Below are 13,022 nucleotides of genomic sequence, written 5' to 3'. Positions count from 1 at the left end.
TAGCTGGGAGTTGGAAGTGGTGTTTGAATGGAGGTGGTGTGGTACCTGCCTGCCTGCCTGCGTGCGTTCGTGCGTGTCTGTCTGTGTCTATATGCGTGTGTATGCGTGACATTAGGTTACTGATCTGTTGTATGCTATTCCATACGTACACAGAGCTACAGATACACACATATATGCTCTTGGTAGTGACAGATATGTTTTGTGCCCTGCGTGCTAAATCAAATAACTCAGACACTGCTGTTTTCCCCAGGCTGAACACTTGAGTCATCCTTTCATGCTCCCTGCCCCTTCTAGCCAGTCAAAACGTTCTGTAGACGGCGCGCTGCACTAGGCTGCGCACTGCGTGTCTCCCATTTGTTCTTTCCAGTGCCCAAGCACCACCTTCCTCACCTCTTGTCCAGGTGTCCCTAAGTACTCTCTTGCTCCATTTGTTTTTCCCCATACCAAAGCCATCCCGTCTCAGCTTCATGCCAGCGTTATTTTCCCGAAGCAAAACTCTGAATTTTCTTGCTCAAAAACTTCTAATGGCTTCTTATTACCTTCAAGGTCTACACTCAAATGTTATTTAAAGGTTTCCTTACCTGACCCAAGTGCGCTCTCTCTCTCTCTCTCTCTCTCTCGCTCTCGCTCTCTCACTCTCTCTCGTTCTCTCACTCTCTCTTGCTCACTCTCGCTCTCTCGCTTTCTTTTCCTAACACAGTCAGGTTCACTTAGAAATTGTTTTCTAGGAGCTGGGAGCATAGCCCGATGGTAGAGGGCCTTCTAGGCACCATATCTAGCATAAAAAAAAAAGAAAGAAAGAAAGAAAGAAAGAAAGAAAGAAAGAAAGAAAGAAAGAAAGAAAGAAAGAAAAAGTTCTCTGAACAAATTCCTCCCTCTGCTTTTCCTGTATTTATCTGTATTTCCTACTTTATCCTGTATTTTAGTTCACACTGACCCATCTCTGCTCCTCTGGATCTTACCCATAGAGATGATGGCAATTTCCACTGTAAGCTACACTGAAACTCTGTCTTATGCAAGACTACAGGGAGCCCAGAATTTTATGGACCATCATTTGTGTAAAAGTATCTGATTAAATCAATAAAACAGTCAATAATTCCCTCTGATGTTTTCCTAGTCCCAGGACACTTAAATGTGCTGACAACTGACAATGTAAAATTGAAATGCTCCATCAAATGAGCTAGGAAGGGGGTAGTTTCTTCAGGCCAGCAGGCTCAGCCTCTGGACTGGACATGGAAGGGGCCCAGTTGGAGCTCAGCTTGGTTTGCCTCCTCCATCCCTTTGTGGAGCTGTCAGACAAGTTTGTGTACAGCAGAGGGGAAATGTGCTTTGTGCTGTGCCAAAGGAAAGGGACCCATTATAGTTGGCACCAGGCACCGTACTGGATATGTGCCATTCAGTTGTCCAGTTAACGCTGCTAGTAGTTCTGCGAGGTAGGCCTGCTAATTATTTTAGCAGAGATGATCCAGAGATGAATGAATACTGAAGGTCACAGTGCCGGGATTCCAAAGCAAATCTGATTCTAAAACATGTCATAGCACTTACTGAGATCACATGATACACCAAGTAACTAAATTTGGACTAGCTCCCAAGAAGATACTACAGTATACCTCTGTAGAGGGGCTACATGACCTGTGGAAACCCCCTCCACCTAATGGCATGATTGCAAGAGTTTAACAAGGGCACTCACAAAAGACTGTCCCCATCCTCACTGACAGAGTGCTTCTCTCCATTCAAATCTGGAAACAAGACTCAGAAAGGGACCCTCAGCCATTATCAGCCATGACTCCAGATTTTCCTTTTTAGCATCAACACCACTCTCATCTCTCAGCAATGCCACCCTTTACAATTTTTCTGTTACAGGGTTTGCAGTGTCTCATGTTTCTATGCCTAGTCCTTAAAGCTAGACTACAGAAGCTAGGTGATGCTAATCTGTTCTTTTCAAGGAATGGGATCATCATAAGACTATGACAGAGATATAGGTGTATACTACAAAGAATGAACTCTCAAGGCCAAAGATTCAACACATCATACCATTCAACCAACAGGTACTTACTTCCCTTTGGGCTGTGTGTTCATCAGTAAGAGCATAAAACCAGAGCTAATCATGTGCTAGGCAGAGCGTCTGGGTTGCCATATTTCAGTCACATTCTAGACTGGACAAGCTCAAGTGGAGGAGAAAAGGAAGTTTTAATTTATTGAATACTTACCACATTCTAAGCCCATGCCAAGTAAGCCCACTGGCAAACACACAACTGCACTGAGATCCCCAAAACCCTATGATTCTCAGTGCTCTCATTTTTCATATCTAAAGACTAGGGTCTAAAAGAATTAAAAGATCTTGTTGAAAGCCATATAGTTAAGAAACGGAAGAGCTAAGATTCAAGCCAGATGAAACCCCCAAACTCATGTCCAGACAATTAGAAATAAGTGCCATAAATGCCAACATATCAAGTCATGAAGAAGCCTCTCATGCAGAAGCGGAGGAGGGAGTAGAGACCGGCCATGCTTCACACAGAAGGGGGTGAATGAACTGGGTCTTGATGCTTGGGTAGACATCACCAGGTATTTAAGCTGGTGGAAAACTTAGGTGTAATGGCCAGATGAAAGAAAAGGGTAGGGTGCATTGCTAAATGAAAGAGAGGGAAGGGGTCATGTGGCAGAGGTGATGGAAAGTCCTGTTACCAGACAAGGGAACTTCAGCCTTTTCTTTAGGGACTGAGGAGTCCTAAGCAAAGTGTAGTCTGAACTTGAGTTCTAGAAAGAGTCATTTGGTGGGAGAGTGGAGAAGATTGGTTTGAGTGTGGCAGGCAAGGGTCTAAGCTCAAATATTTTGGGGACCAGCAGAGCTGCTGCGCTGTGAATGGAGCCCAGTGACCTGCACAAACTCAGTGTGCATGCAAAGCAGTGTCAACTACTCCAGCTGAAGACGGACACTGCCAGAAAACACAATCAAGAACACAGATTTTTTTAAATCTTTATTTTTGAAATCTTGGCTTTTAACATCTTGCATTCCTTTGATCTTTGCTATTCCCAATACTGTCTGCTCTAGAACTAAATCCTAAGTTTTCCTCATGCTGTATATGAACTCTTACTGACCTACATGAGAGATGGTGCAGGATCTGCTTGAGTGTTTAAAAACTGCTTGTCAATCTACGACACAGCTATAGGCACATTTGTGTACCATACAAGCACATGTGTGTATATTTATATGTACATATTTGTGTGTAGATGTGTGCACGCACACACATGCACACAGAAGCAGTTGCTGCCATCACTGCTCCACAGACATGCCATGTCTCAGAGTTACCAGATCCCCCAGGAGCCTTGGGCTTCTGCACATCTTACACAATGTATTTGGAAACAGAGAAGCCGTTTGCAACCTGTGGTCAAATGTAAGCCTCCTGTCTAAGGCATCTTTCCATGGCCAAAGAATTGAACTGTGCTGGTTTCGATCCAAAAACAAGAGGCCAATTTTTAGTGGGTGGTTTGATCCTCCAAAAGCATATGACAAACAGGAAAGGGAAACATTCCCAAGAGTAGCTCTACAACAGTTCAGTATCAGCTCTCTGATCTTGTGTTGACTATTGTAGTTCTTACAATCTGCCCTCCCTTGACACTGCTCCAATTCCTCATTCACTGTTCAATTTTCTCCTGCCGGAAATGTTCCGTTTCCTCTCACTGGCCAGTTCTTCTCAAGAAAAGCTACAAATTCTCACATCCAGTGTTTTAATTATTTAACACATTTGCAGTCAATTTCCTGGACCTGAAGAGAGAGTGATCCAGGGTCCCTGACCTCCCAAGAGTGCTCTCCTGGAAGCCAGTACCTCTCACCTTACCCACCAGCCTGACCCTCAGGGGGTGAAAAATCTAATGACTCTCATCACCTGGCCCTACAATTCACCATTCTGATTTATTGAACTTGGCTGAGGGCCTAGCGCTCAAGTCAAACAAAGCTTCTAGCTAGATACAATTCTAGATAATAACTAATTCGTGGAGGCCTGTTTTATACTACGGCAACCAGTAAGCCTCCAAAGATCCTTTCTCTGATCTGCCTTTGTATCTTCTATTTTAAAAATTTTGTGCTTCATATAATTTAATAAAATTGTTCTAAAAACTTGCTTACCTAGCATACGCAAGACCCTGGGTTCAGTTCCCAAAAGCAAACACAGACACACAGACACACACACAGACACACACACAGACACACACACACAAACACACACACATTTACGTTCTTGGAACTCGTAGATTACTCCAACAGAATATTATTCATATACCTACTCTGTCAAGACACTGGTTTGGAGCAAGGATAAGCAACTCATCTATTTTGTAAATAAAGTTTTATTGAAACAACGTTATCATTCATCTACCCATGGTCTATAGTTGTTTTAAAACTAAAACCACAGCTAGTTACTCTTGACAAAGAACTCATAGACCCAAACCAAAAAAGTCTTTACTTCTGGACCTGGGCTAGACACCAGGCACTTTACAGGAAGCTTTCTGGCTACTGGTTCTCCTAGTGTTTAGTGCAAATGCTGATGAACCCTAAAATCTATAGCTCTGTTTAGATTTCTCACCAAAGCTCCAAAATCAGTTCCAATGCATTTTGGACATCTCTGCATGCTATCCCAATATTCTCATATGAACCTCTTTTCCTACAGTGTCCCTTGTTCTTTTAAGCTATCATTGTGACTAAATCCTGGATCTTGGTCACATGGGAGCCTCCACAGACCTTTCCTTCATGCACATCAAAGAGTCATGAACTCCTCTGTGTCCTCTAAAGCCTTTGCTTCTCCTCAGTCCTGCTGTCACACTGACCTTCATCACCTGCGTGGGCCACTGCAGAAGTTCCCCTTTTCCACCTGCGGAGTCCTTTCACTGTGAAGAGATAAAGAAAGAGCCAAGCTGAGACACAAAGAAAGCACAGTCTTCACAAGAGGCCTTACAGCCCCAACAAGGCCAAAGTGATCATCTGTATAGCTCTTACCACGCCCCAGGCAGAGCTCTGGTGACTGACTTTTGTTAGTCCATTGATCTTCATAATAAACCTCGAAGGTGGGCACTCTTCCATACCCAAGTTATTGACTGAGAAAGTGGGGCTTGATGAAACAGGAATATGTCCAAGGTCACAGTGAGCCAAGCCGGGAGAGGAGCTGAGAAGCAAATCCAGGCAGCTGGCGGGAGCCAATGCTGAGCCAAAGCCAGCTCAGATGACAATGTCTTCATGGGCGGTGCCACTTGTCAACAGAGTGTAGAGAATTCTCAGCGGAACTCACCCTGGCATGCCAGGCCACTCCCTCCGCTGTCAGGAGTGAGAGCCAAGGCTCCTCACAGCAAGCAAGCCCACACTTCAGAGCTGCACTGTCTGTAGAGAACAGGGTTTGAGGATCCCAGCTGGGGCAATGTCAACCCTTCAGCAAGCTTCCTCCTGCAGTTGTCTAAGATGAAATCCATTACTGAGCCCCCTCTCTACTCCCAGGTCTGTCACTCTACAAGCTTTTATCATGAATAGCAACACACTTAAATATTCAGCAAACACCCTGTAGAGTGCAGATACTGAAAGCACATACAAAAGGTCACTCTTTCAAGCCCCTCCCACCCCCACCCCCCTAGAACTTATAAGAAGACCCCAAAGCCCTACTCTTGATAAAATAGTGCTTTAAAATGTAGGCCTGTCTTGCCCTGATTTTTGCAGCACTGTCTTTCTCTTGTCTCTGTTGGGTAAAATTGGGAGGAAAGGGTGAGTAAAACGACAGTCAATTCAGTTCATCTGAGCCAAATATACTGAGTTTGCTCCACGTCATTTCTGGCCTTGACATTGAAAGGGACAAACAGGAGTGCCAAATAACTCCTGCCTTGAAGAAGTTTTCAAGTGAGCAGTGGGATCAATTATGTTTACATAAACATGGCACTATTATATTATTCTGTTTGTTACTATAACAAAATACCCAAGGCTGGGAACTTCATAAAGAAAATAAATTTGTTTAGCTCATGGTTTGGGAGGCTTACAGTCCAAGATAGTGTGGTTCCCATCAGTTTTGCCTCTGGAGGGTCCCTGTGACTCATCATAATATAGCAGATGTCTTCATGGAGGAGTGTTGGGGACCCCTGCTGTGTGAAGTAGCAGTCTCTCCATGTCCGGAAAGCTCATGAGCTCGGTTTCATATGCAGAAGACTCTTTTTAACAGCAGTTTGTCTTTCCTAGCATTTTCCTGACTCACCTTTTTGAAGTGCCCGCCACAAATGCCCTAACATAAACATGGCCTCTGGCTCTGGAAATACCATGCTTTCCTGTGTGATTTTTCAGGTAGTCTGGCAGCATGGCAGGAGCCCACTTCCATATGTAAAGAGGGTATCTCGCAAAGTGCCTATCAGCTAAAGCTTTTACCACTGCCCCCACGTATAAAATATTCCAGACTTCTCTCAATAATTTGGAGCTGGAAGCGGAGCTGGAGCTAGAGCAAGAACTAGAGCTGGGACACTGAATAAAGAGCTGTACCACTGAATCTGACTGAGCTGAGTCTGTGTCTCCTGCCTGCAATCTAGTCTCCCCGGGGGGCAGCATTCCTCCGTCACCGACTCACGGATCCCAGCTTCAGCCACCCCGTACTTTCCCGTGTGGTCCAGCGGCTGGTGGAACTCGCATATTGAGGAAAGTACACGGGTGAAATAAGGGTGGGACCCGGCTGGACAACGCTCCAGCAGCAGAGAGCCACGGAAGATGCAGGGGAAAACCCCCCCCCCCCCCCCCGGAACTCGCTGCCTTCCAGACCATGTGCAGGGGACCGATCCCCGCGGGACCCCGCGCACCATAGAGGAGCATGTGAAAGAGAAGGAGAGCAGTCACGTGCTGAGGCACCAGCCTTGCTCTTTTATAACAACTTACTCTCAGAGGAATTCACACACTACAAGACCAACATGAATCCCCTTTGAGGACCGTTCCTCCCAGTGACCTCTTAAAGAGTCCATCGCTCCTAACCTCTCCATCCTAGGGACCAAGCTTCTAAGACATTAGCCTTCAAGTCACCAAAGCAGCTCTATCATTTCCCACGAAAGAGAAACATGAGGGGAGCTACAGTGGATGCCACTCACTGGGGCCCTCTGGGTGCTGGTACTGTGTTAAGTGCTACAAGCCTTCCAACACCTTGTTTATTTCTCACTAGAACCCTGTAAGGCACATATTGGTTTCACATAACAAATGAGAAAACAAAGGCCACTCCAGGAGATTAAATAATCTTCCTTACAAATAGAAAGCTGGGATTTAATCCTAAATTATTCAGACCTCAAAGCCCATTATTTTCCCCAAAGAGTAAGTAAAATGTTTATGAGGATAATTTGGGCCAGTGCATGCCCAGCATAGGGAAGAGAATGACTGGATGCCCAGAGACAGGAAAGAGTCGGGTGGGTGTTGATGACAGAAGGAAGAGGGACTGAGTGGCACTTAGTCTTGGAAGTTGGGGGCTTTAACTGGGGGGTTGTGGAGGCTCATTTAATGACCAGGGGCAAACCAAATACGTGACATTTTAGCACCTGAAGGCAGCCTTGGAAATTTCTACCTTTGGGGGCTGGAGAGATGGCTCAGCATTTAAGAGCACTGACTGCTCTTGTAAGGACCTGGGTTCCATTCCCAGCACCCACATGGCGACTCAAAATCATCCTCAACTCTAATTCCAGGGGGTCTGATGCCATCTTCTGGCCTCTTCAGGCACTGCATGCACATAGTGCACTTACATACTTATAGGCAAAACTCAGACACATACAATTTTAAAAATTAAAATTTTCAAAAAAAGAAAGAAATCTCTCTTTTCTGATATTTTAATGCAAATCATGCCCTTAAAAATGCTTCTATGATCTTTCAGCGCAACAGAACTTTGAGCAATGTTGGACTATGTAAACATCAACTTCCAGGGTAGCGCACTTGTCCTTCGATTCATTCTTCATGCTCTGGTGAGAGAGATAACAGGGACTCCACAGCCCTAGCTAATCACTCCTTCTCTATTGCTTTGCATCTCTGCTTCATAAGAGGGGAACTAAATCAGTTTGTGGGCCCTCTACTGGGATTGGTATGTGGCAGTAATAGAGAGTTTGAAGTTTAGCCTTCAGAAAGTTGCTTCCATTTGCTGCTCTTTATCACAGTCAGTGATTCAAAACGTCAACCACAAGAAAGGACAGAGTCTGAAGCATACTTACTGGATGAAAAGAGAGAGATAAGGAGTAGGCAGGAGAAAGGTTGTAAAAGAAAGCCAACCCATGTTTTCAGTAATAATAACACACATTTCCACATTGTCTAAAGATGGGATCTTATGAACAAGAAGGCTCACGGTTACTAGGAAGAAATGAGCATAGACAAACCAGGCAAATTTCCAGAAGTTTGCAGGATGATGTGCAAGAGTGACCTCAAAGGCCAAAGGACTCAGATCATGAACTCACAGCAAGAACAAGAGAGATCAGCCTCTCATGCTAAAGCTGGAGAAGCTGAAGGCCAGGGATGGCAAGAACTTAACCAAAGTCACACAGATGGAGAGATGGAACAAGCTCCAAAGCACCCTGCTTTCCAGCCCAGTATCGGTATGAGGCACCTGCTGTCTTCTAGGAGAATGTGCTAGTAAGCATTTAGAGGTCAGAAAGTGACTGTGAGAAGGCCACAAGGAGCATAAAGAATAATGTGAAGTGAGCTTTGAGGAACAGATAGGATGTAATGAGCAGACAGCAGAGGACACTGCAGGAAGTAGGGGATGCCCTCTACCTAACCAGAGTATGCCAAGCTTGGCATCTCAGTATCTAAAAAAGAAGCAGATTGCCACAACAGTAAAATTAAGTTCCCCTTCCCAGAAGAAGTGTAAGCCATTACAGAGACAAGAAATCTAAATCCTTGTGTCCCGGTTAACAGTCTTAAGAAACCAACAAGCTCCTTGAAAGGTTGAAATGCAGAAGAGGGGGGAATCCCTCCTCCTGCCTCCCACCTCAAGGGAAGAATGTTTCCTGCTGGCAGCTATAAACATTCATGAAGCACCCTAAGGGCTTCATCTTGGCAGGGCAGCCAGGCCAAGGGACAGAATGGGAGGACAGAATCCAGCTCCCCTAGAGTCTTATCCATCCACCAGTGAGGCAGCACCACAGGCAGCCTGAGTCACCTCCCAAATCATGCCCAGTTCACTGGCCCATTGCCAAGCTCCCTCAGCCAGAATGGAATTACGACTCTAAAACAATGAGGGCAAAGGTGGGAGCTAACACTGGAGAAGCATTTTCAAGATGAGACCAGATGAAAAGCCTAGAACCCATGCCAACACAGGAGAATGACATACATGTAAAGTACGCATAGGAAGAATTAAGATTGAAAAGAAAAATGAACACGGCTATGTTCAGTTAGTGGGATGCTGGGTGGTTTTCTCTTCTTTTTAACAATCTTCATTAGTATTATATGTGACTTAAATAATAAATAAAGATATGCACAATAATTTTGTCAGCTATGCTTACATTTCTGTCCAATCAACACCCAAATATACTGAACCAGTAAAAGAAGCAGGTAAGATTTTTCTACATTTACCCTAATCCTCATCTCCTCATCTCACTTTATATCTTGCATTATCTTGCTCAAACTTAGTTTCTTAACCATTATCTCAACCTACTGATTCTCTCCCTCCTCCCTACAACGTAGATGGTGTTAGAGATGTTTCCAGTGCCCAGCAGTGCATCAGATTACCTGATGAAGGAAGGTACCTGCAGATAGGTTGTCCTCCAGGGCGATGTATTTGTAATCCTTTTTTTCAGTGCTAGAGCTCTGTGCATGCTAGGCAAGCACCCTACCAAGTCCCCAAGATAATATATTTGCTTGTAGCTATACTGTCTCCAAAAACTGCCACTGTCAACATTTTAGAAGCCTCCCTGCATCTAGGCTGTCCTTTGTGACCTATTTGACCAACAATATGCAGTGGTATTCGAAGACTTCCAAGGCTAGGTCATGAGAAGCCTGCAGCTCAGTCTTGGCCCTCCTGGAATGCTCACTGATAGATGTTTCCTTTGGGAATTCAGCTGCCCTTCCTCAAAATCCAAGCCACATGGAGAGGGCAGATGTAGTCACAGGTCTAGTCCAGTTGACATGTGTAAGTAATCCAACAGCTGATATCAACTACCAGTGACATGAGCACACCCTGGATATCTTCCCAGCCACACCTCAGATGACTCCATCCTTGGCTTCCAAATGACTAAAAGTGCAGGAGAGATCCTCAAGCAAAAACACTCAGCTGAGCTTGGTCTGTCTACAGAACCAACAGAGGCAATGACTTGGTGTTTTAAGACATTACATTTGGGAGTTGTTTCTGATGTAGATTGATTAGGAGAATGTTCTAAAAGACATTTTAAAAAAGCAAAATGAGAAAAGAATTTCCATTCCTGTGGTACTGGGTGCCCTTTTGCAGCTCACATTAAGTGACAGCCTTCTAGGATGCTCTAGGACTATGTTCCCAAAGGCCAGGTTCACAATGATCTACATACTTCACTACAGACTAGTCATCAGTTGTTCCAAACTGCAAACACATTGCAGACACCAGAAACTAGAGAAGGCAGAGACCTTGCCTAAGTAGATCTCTAAAGAGTTCAAGGTGCACATTTTCTGTGCACAAAGTACAGTCCCCACGCATTTAGGAACTGTGTGTAGTCCACACATTCACCACCCATTAACTCTGATGGACCCATGAAGGCATTAGGTGGGAGAGCTTATGCATAGCTCAAAGCTAATGGGTGAAAAAAAAAATCAATCCCTTTTCAACCTCTAGGGAGAGGCTTAAGTTAGCTGGACAGTGGTCACAGGTATTGCTCCCAAAGCACTACCTGACCTGAGTGTCTAGCTTTGCTGGTAACTTGTAGTATCAACTTCATCAGCAAGCCCCGATTTCTCCACCTTTACTCCATCACGGGTGCTTTAAATGCTAAGGCTTCATGATTCTGAGACATGAATAAAAGAGGTGAAACTCGAACTGAATCTCATCTATATTCCACTGATTTCAAACTTAGCCATGAATTTCAGATGGAGTTCTAATGGTCTTAATGCTTTTTTTTTTTTTTTCTGGTGCTGAGCATAGATTAGGAATGAGAACAAACCCCAGATCACCATATAGCAGTTGATTTTCCCATAGGGCACCTAGGAACATGGTTTCAGTTTTCCACGAAGAATCCCATTTCTGAGGTCGAACTTCATTAGTGCACACTGAAATGTAATACATGTTGATTTAGCCTTGCCCACAAAATACAGTCAGCGTTCACTGTGAAAGGGGGAGCTTCAGATTTCCTTCTCGCCCCACTGCAGAATGCAATGTAACTTCATTCTGCTGCATCATAAATTCACTTCAATGGGCTGGAAGAAGAATGTTCAGCTTGCCATCAATATTTAATTAGCTCACTAAGAGCCCGTATTTTACCCTACACAAGGAGCCATGAAGCTCATGACACAATGAATTACCAGTTCTTTGATTTACAAGTTGAGTAGTCTCAGCTTTTAATTTGAGGACAGCAGCAGTTTTATTTAAGATCACATGAAACTTCACAAGAATGCAGGTCTCAATATCCTAGGCTTGAATGTTGACTTATGCCCTCCTATCTAACATCAAGGTCTCCCCGATTCTAGGGTTGAGCTCTAGAAAGGAGATCATGTACTTGCACTAGGTTGTGGGTAGCCCATACAGCTTCGGTAACGACGCCCTCTCCACCACTTGGGGGATGGCACTGCTCACCTTGTTTTTTATTTAGCTGATATGTGAACCACCTCTCTCTCTTGCTCAGCCTCTAGACAGGATTCAGAGAAGATGTTGCCAGGGTCTCCAACTCCTCATTTCTGATTTCCAGAAATGATGTTGAAGTGGGATCTTTGGCCCTTCTACCTTATGATGTACATCTTGATACATGACCAAGGATCTCTCCTTCCTTTCACCTTTGAGCTGGTGAGTTTGAATAATCAAGAGAAAAACCTAATTTGGGAGAAAGGCAGCTGCGAAGGACAGCCCAATGCCTTGTTCCAAGAGTCAAGAGGCTGGATGAAGCACGGCAGCTGGTTTGAATCCCAGCTCTGCCACGTACTGTCAGTGTGAGTGAGATAGTACTAACATCTCTATTCACAGGCTCCCTCATCTGTAGACAGGAATAGCGGCAGTGCCTATCACAGGGTGTCCGCTATTTTTTGTCACGGAGGTAAAGTTTCTGTAACTACCAAGATGGCCGTGAAGCAGAGCTGATTTCACATCCACTGACCTCCCTGCAGACTTTGTCTAACTAAAAAGAATAACCTTTTTTAGCTCCTCTCTGGGGAATTACGCAAGTCATAAACAGCTCCTCCTGAGTCAGGGAACAGAAGTAGAAAGTAAGGCAGTGCCGCACCTACTTCATACAAAGCAGTGCAAAGAACCGTTTCCAGCCTCAGTCTGCGTTTCCAGCCTCAGTCTGGCTCGCATCATGCCTGTGACCCTGCAGAGCTTGCCCTGCATGTTTCCCTGGTTCGTCCCATCCTAGCACTGCCACACTAAGGCTCAGCCCCCCACTCACAGAAATAGACACTGCCCTTACAGCTGCCCCTTGAAAACGGGGATGCGGAGCATCCTGCCTTCTCTGCAGCTGGATCTATAGCCCCAGAGCCTGCTCCATCTTGCAGAGTGGGACTCTTTCCAGGTCAGAGCTGCCTCAGTTCATACTTGCCTCTGTCTGTGCCCTGAGATAAGACAGTGGCACTGGATGTATTCCCTGTACATCTTCCTTATTTCTAGAACCCCTCATCGTCTTGAATACACAGAACCATCTATGTATCCCCCATGGAACCCCACAGGTCACAGCCTATGGATCACATTCTTTTTGCTTTTAGAAAGCTTGGGTCTTTTCATGGGAAACTCTGACATAAAGCTATACTTAGTCTTGTGCCCTTATGACCAAAATAACAGCACATATTTTCTAGGTTATATCAGTTCCCTGAGCTGTCAAAGATGCTTGACAGGAATCAAATGTTCTTCATGGATGGTATGGCTACACACCTCACA

General features: G+C 44.8%; 1 long non-coding RNA gene across 1 annotated transcript in view; it reads right to left on the bottom strand.

The window, feature by feature from the left end:
• Nucleotides 1-4,817: 4,817 nt before the first annotated feature.
• The window catches only part of LOC103749859, an 83,434-nt gene continuing 75,229 nt past the window's right edge, over nt 4,818-13,022 (bottom strand). Inside the window, exon 4 of the long non-coding RNA XR_607957.1 lies at nt 4,818-4,881. This is a non-coding gene — a long non-coding RNA (uncharacterized LOC103749859). The remainder of the gene's footprint in view (nt 4,882-13,022) is intronic.

This window comes from Nannospalax galili, unplaced genomic scaffold (genome assembly GCF_000622305.1).
Source record: "Nannospalax galili isolate Female #2095 unplaced genomic scaffold, S.galili_v1.0 scaffold1007, whole genome shotgun sequence".
Lineage (NCBI taxonomy): Eukaryota > Metazoa > Chordata > Mammalia > Rodentia > Spalacidae > Nannospalax > Nannospalax galili.
This window is presented reverse-complemented; position numbering and strand designations above follow the sequence as displayed.